Below are 6,961 nucleotides of genomic sequence, written 5' to 3'. Positions count from 1 at the left end.
CTTGCTCTGTCCCCCAGGCTGGAGTGCAGTGGCGCGATCTCGGCTCACTGCAAGCTCCGCCTCCTGGGTTTACGCCATTCTCCTGCCTCAGCCTCCCGAGTTATTTCTTTTTCTTTTCTTTTCTTTTTTTTTTTTTTTTGATATGGAGCCTCATTCTATCGCCCAGGCCAGAGTGCAGTGGCACAATCTTGGCTCACTGCAACCTTCGCCTCCTGGGTTCAAGCGGTTCTCATGCTTCAGCCTCCCGAGTAGCTGGGATTACAGGCACCCGCCACCACGCCCAGCTAATTTTTTGTATTTTTAATAGAGACAGCGTTTCACCATGTTGGCCAGGCTGGTCTTGAACTCCTGACTTCAGGTGATCCACCTGCCTTAGCCTCCCAAAGTGTTAGGATTACTGGCGGGAGCCACTGCACCTGGCCTCAGGTATTTCTTTGTAGCAATGCAAGAATGGATTCACACACTGCTGTAGAAATCAGTATGACATTTCCTCAAAAATTTAAAAAAGAATTACCATATGATCTGGCAATTTCACTTCTGAGTAAATAACCAAAAGAATGGAAAGCACAGTCTTGAAGAGATACCTGCACACTCACGTTCATAGTAGCATTGTTCATGATAGCCAAAAGAAGGAAGATACCTAAGTGTCCACCAACGGATGCACAGATAAGCAAAATGTGGTTTATGCATCCAATGGAATGTTATTCAGCCTTAAAAAGAAAAATACTGACACATCCTACAACATGAATGAACCTTGAAGACATTCTGCTAAGTGAAATAAGCCAGACATGAAAAGACAAACACTGTATGATTCCACATATATGAGGCACACAGAGTAATGAAATTCATAGAGACAGAGAGTAGAACAGTGGTTCCCAGGGAATGGGGGAGAGGGGAATGGGGAATTGTTGTTTCATGGGTATAGAGTTTCAGTTTTGCATGATGAGAACAGTTCTGGAGGCGGATGGTGGTGATGGTTGCACAGCAACATGAGTGTACTTAATACTACTGAGCTATACAATTAAAACTGGTTAAGAGGGTAAACTTCATGTGTATTTTACCACAACAATTAAAAAAAAAACTCTAGTGCATATCAGGTTCACAATCATGTTAGTTTAATTTTTCCTTTACAGGAGAGGAAAACATAGAAGCAATGTGAACGCTCCATGCATTTGTAAGCTAAATCACATAGAATCCATACTCTCTCTGGAACCTCTATAGCAGGATGGCAAACTGCAATACTTACAGGAACCAGGCAAGCAAATGAGTGGATAGAGTTAGTGTAGACAAAAGGGCCTTGAATGACTCTGGCCAATTGGAGAGAACTGAAAATGTGGATTTTTTAAATGTGTGAAATTCATCAACTTTAAATTTTTGGTAATGAATTCAATTTTTAAAAATCATGGCATGGCCAAATAAAATGTACCTGTTGGCTGAATTTTATCTAAAGCTGTTATTTTGTACGCTCTGTACAAGAGATGAAGGGAAGGATGCTAAGGTACAGGCATCGTGCCTGCTGTGGCCAGGCAAAGAGGCTATGGTGATAGGGATGGAGGTTATGAATGGGCTCAGCAACATGGACTTCCACTCACCAAGGCTGACCTGGCTACGGCTACCATTAAGTGCCCAATTTCCCAGCAGCAGAGACCAACACTGAGCCTTTGATGTAGCACCATTCCTTGGGGTGATCAGCCAGCTACTTGTTGGCAGGTTGATAATATTGGACCTCTTCCATCATGGAAAGGACAGCAGTTTGTCTTCACTGGAATAGACACTTGATCCAGATATGGATTTGCCTATCCTGCACACAATGCTTTTGCCAAGATTACCATCCGTGGGACTCATGGAATGCCTTATCCAGCATCATGTTACTCCACACAGCATTGCCTCTGACAAAGGCACTCACTTTACAGCTAAAGAAGTGCAGCAGTGGGCTCATGCTCATGGAATTCACTGGCCTTGCCATGTTCCCCATCATCCTGAAGCAGCTGAATTAATAAAATGGTGGAATGGCCTTTGAAAGTCACAATTACAATGCCAACTAGGTGACAATACTTTGAAGGGCTGGCAAAAAATTCTCTAGCAGACTGTGTATACCTTGAATCTGCGTCCAATGTATGACACTATTTCTCCTGTGGATTCTCCTTGAGGATTCATGGATCCAGGAGTCAAGGGGTGGAAATGGAAGTGGCACCACTCAACATCACCTCCACCCATCATCACCCCTAGTGACCTACTAGCAAAATTTATGCTTCCTGTTCCTGCAACATTATGTCCTACTGACCTGGAGGTCTTAGTTCCAGAAGGAGGAATGCTGCCACCAGGAGACACAACGATTCCATTGAGCTGGAAGTTAAGATTGCCACCTGGCCACTTTGGACTCCTCCTACCTCTAAGTCAACAGGTTAAGAGGGAGTTACAGTGTTGGTTGGGGTGATTGAGCCATACTATCAAGATGACATCAGTCTACTACTCCACAATGGAGGTAAGGAAGAGTATGAATGGAACACAGGAGATCCATTAGGGTGTCTCTTAGTATTACCATGCCCTATGATTAAGGTCAATGGGAAACTACAACAACTCAATTCAGGCAGGACTACAAATGGCCCAGACCCTTCAGGAATGAAGGTTTGGGTCACTCTACCAGGTAAAAAACCATGCCCTTTTGAGGTGCTTGCTTAGGGCAAGGGGAATACAGAGTGAATAGTAGAAGAAGGTAGTCGTCAAGACCAGCTACGACCACATGACCAGTTGCAGCAACAAGGACTGTAATTGTCATTAGTATTTCCTCCTCCTTTTGTTAAGAACATATTTGTGCATGTGTACACTTGTACTAAGAAAATATATTCATTTTATCTCCTTTTTCCTTTGTCATGTGACACAAGATTTATTGACTTCATATCAGCATTTAAGTGTTGTTAACTTTATGAAATAGCATTTAGGTTAAGGATTAGTACACTTCCGGTTGTATGAAGGATAGCTGTTTTGTTAGGCATAATTATGACCTTATTATTATCTTTATTTGAAGATTATGTATGATTTCAGGAGATGTGTATGGGTTCAAGGTTGACAAGGGGTGAACTTGTGGTGGTTAATATTGTCAACTTGATTGAACTGAAGGATGCAAAGTACTGTTCCTGGGTATGTCTGGGAGGGTGTTGTCAAAGGAGATTAACATTTGAGTCAGTGGGCTGGGAGAGGCAGACCCACCCTCAATGTGGGTAGGTACCATCTAATCAGCTGCCAGCACAGCTAGAATAAGGCAGGCAGGAGAAGATGGAAGGACTAGACTTGCTGAGTCTTCTGGTCTTCATCTTTCTCCCGTGCTGGATGCTTCCTGCCCTCAAACATCAGATTCCAAGTTCTTCAGCTTTTGGACTCTTGGACTTACACCAGTGATTTGCTGGGGGCTCTTGGACCTTTGGCCACAGACTGAAGGCTGCACTGTCGCCTTCCCTACTTTTGAGGCTTTTGGGACTCGGACTGGCTTCCTTGCTTCTCATCTTGCAGATGGGACTTCATGTTGCAATCGTGTGAGTCAATACTCCATAATAAACTCCCTTTCATATATACATCTATCTTATTAGTTCTGTCCCTCTAGGGAATTCTGACTAATACATTATTTTTCACTTTCTGGGCCTTGCCAAGCAATTTAGGGAATGAAAAGAAGGAGTTCATTCTACTTTGCTCCTGTTTGTCATCTTCACAGCTGAAAAGCAGGCTTTCTACAGGAGGCCAGATCTTGGATACTCCGTCCTTTACTGGTAAAGATGCTCCTTGTTGCTGGATTCTAGATCCAGAAGGCATCAAGGCATGCAAAGCCTTCAAAATTAGGGCCAAGAAGGAAAAATTTCTGTGACTGTGGGAGCCAAGAGTTCCCATCATCAGACTGCCTTCTGTGAAGAACTGGTGGTCTCTTCTAGAAAATCAGTCCCATTGACTCCTGTCCTTATTCATGACTTAATCCAGAACAGTGCCTGTGGATGCTCAGTAAATATTTGTGAGATGAAAGGAGATTTCTTTTTTATTCGTATTTATTTACAGATGGGATCTCACTGTTTCCCAGGTTGGAGTGCAGTGGTGCAATCATAGCTCACTGCAACCTCAAACTCCTGAGTTCAAGCAATTCTCCCACCTCAGCCTTCTGAGTAGCCAGAACTACAAGTGTGCACCACAAACCACATCCAGCTAACTTTTATTATATTTTTATTTTTGTAGAGATGGGGGGTTCTCACCATGTTGCCCAGGCCGGTCACAACTCCTGAACTCAAGTTATCTTCCTGCCTTGGCCACCCAAAGCTCTTGCTTGAGCCACCATGCCTAGCCAGGAGATTTCATCAGAGATTCTTATATGTTGTATTTTTTTTTTCTTAGAGACAGAGTCTTGCTATGTTGCCCAGGTGGGGCTTGAATTCCTGGCCTCAGGCAATCCTCCAGACTCAACCTCACAAGTAGCTGGAATTACAGGTGTGTGGGACTGCACCCAACTTGTCTGTTTTTGGATGGTCTCCAGAATCATCTCCTACTGGGGCTCTGACCAACTGTTTCATTGTGCTGTTTGTCATGGAACCCTAAAACTTCCCCTGAAAGAATGTTTCTCTCTTACCTCAAGAGGATGCCAAAAAAGGAGAATTTAGGTTGCAGATGGAATTAAGGCTGTTAATCAACTGGCCTTAAAATAAGGTTGTTATTCTAGAGCATCCAGTTGGACCCAACATAATCACGTGTCTTTAAAAGTAGAAGACTGAGACAGAAGAGGAGGTCAGAGTGATGCAATGTGGGAAGGACTCAAACTACTCTTGCTGGTTTTGAAGATGGAGGAAGGACAGGCCGGACACGGTGGCTCACACTGGTAATCCCAGCACTTTGAGAGGCCGAAGCGGAAGGATCACTTGAGGTCAAGATTTGAGGCCATCGTGGCCAAAATGGTGAAATTCTGTCTCTACTAAAAATACAAAAATTAGCTGGGCGTGGTGACACATGCCTGTAATCCCAGCTATTTGGAAGGCTGAGGCAGGAGAAGCGCATGAACCTGGGGAGGTGGAGGCTGCTGCAGTGAGCCCAGATCTCGCCACTGCACTCCAGTGTGGGCGACAGAGCAAGATTCCGTCTCAAAAAAAAAAAAAAAAAAAGAAAGAAAGGACCCAGGAAAATCAACTGAAAACAAATAAAACATATCAAGGATGCTTATAAAATTAGGAAAATACACTAAAATGCTATTGTGATTCTACTAAGTATGTACATGTATTAGCATTATGGGAAAGTTTTTTCCTAGCCTTTTTTTTTTTTTGAGAGAGGATCTTGCTCTGTCACTCAGGCTGGAGTGAAGTGACATAATCATAGCTCACTGTAGTCTCAACCTCCTGGGCTCAAGTAATCTTACTGCCTCAGTCTTCTGAATAGCCAGAACTACAGGCATATGCCACTAAGCCTGGTTAATTTTGTTTTTTTCATAGACTAGGTTTCTATGTTACCCAGGCAGATCTTGAACTCCTAGGCTCAAGTGATCCTCTCGCCTCAGCCTCTCAAAGTGTTGAGGTCGTGAGCCACCACGCCTGGTCTGTGTATGTATTGTATTGTATTGTACTGTATTGTATTGTATTGTATTTTTGAGACGGAGTCATGCTCTGTCTCCCAGGCTGGAGTGCAATGGCGTGATCACAGCTCACTGCAACCTCTGCCTTCCAAGTTCAAGCAATTCTCCTGCCTCAGCCTCCTGAGTAGCTGGGATTACAGGAATGTGCCACCATGCCCGGGTAATTTGTTTGTATTTTTAGTAGAGATGGGGTTTCACCATATCGGCCAGGCTGGTGTCGAACTCCTGACCTTGTGATCATCCCACCTCAGCCTCACAAAGTGCTGGGATTACAGGCATGAGCCACCGTGCCTGGCCTGGTGTTTGCTTTCTTAATCTCACTTAATCCAAAGAGAAATTGCACAGCATTTAGACCTAGTCTTTCTCAACATTTTAAGCACACAGATTATTGTCCAATAAATTAAATATTTTAAGATTGACATTTAAAAGACATTATTTTCTAAATATAAAAGTATATTATTAAATGAAATGTGGTTATACAAATCAGGCATTCCATCTACTTTTTCCATTCGAGTATCATTGATCTGGAGACATGAAAGAACGGGATATTTTTCAAGCAGTTCCCTTGAAATGTTATTTATTGCAATCCAGCTGTTGGGGCCGACAAAGATTTCAGAGAACTGCAAGTCTACAACTAGATAAGGGCAGCTCCAGAGCTTTAAACAGCCGGCCAGGCCCTGAAGTCTTCCAGGCTGAGGACTCTCAGAGGCAGGATTGGCCGTGGTAGAGGAAAAGAAGAGGGGAAGAGATGGCCTCTGGGGGATGGAGGCCCCAAAGGGAAGAAAGACCTGGTTTCTGGCAAAGAAACCACGTTGGCCAGGAGCTGTGGCTCACGCCTGTAATCCCAGCACTTTGGGAGGCCAAGGTGGGAGGATTGCTTGAGCCCAGGAGTTTGAGATCAGCCTTTAAGACCACTTTCCCCATCTCTAAAAGGAAAAAATAAAAATTAGCCGGGTATTTGGGTCAATATGTGATAGTTTACTTTGACTAGTGTGGTCTTAGCTGTAATTATTTCGGAGGCGTGGTGATGCACGCCAGAGGTGAGAGGATCACTTGAGCCCAAGAGGCTGCAAGTGAGCGGTGATAGCGCCACCGAACTCCAACCTGGGTGACAGGGCGAGACCCTGTTTCAAAAAAAAAAAAGGAAAACCAGATCAGCACTTGGGGTGCCCTTCCTCTCAGCCTTAGCAAGATCCTGTGTTTTGATGCGGTAGGCAGGTGCGTGGTTCAGTCATGTCCAATACTGAGATCACTCCTCACTTTTCACATCCTGGAGGAGGAGCTGTCAGGTTTGACAGCGGTCAAGCAGCAAATGTAGTCCAGGGGACGGCTAGAGGTGAGGTCAGCCGCAAGACTGGCGTCACT

This window comes from Macaca mulatta, chromosome 9 (assembly GCF_049350105.2).
Source record: "Macaca mulatta isolate MMU2019108-1 chromosome 9, T2T-MMU8v2.0, whole genome shotgun sequence".
Taxonomy (NCBI): Eukaryota; Metazoa; Chordata; class Mammalia; order Primates; family Cercopithecidae; genus Macaca; species Macaca mulatta.
This window is presented reverse-complemented; position numbering follows the sequence as displayed.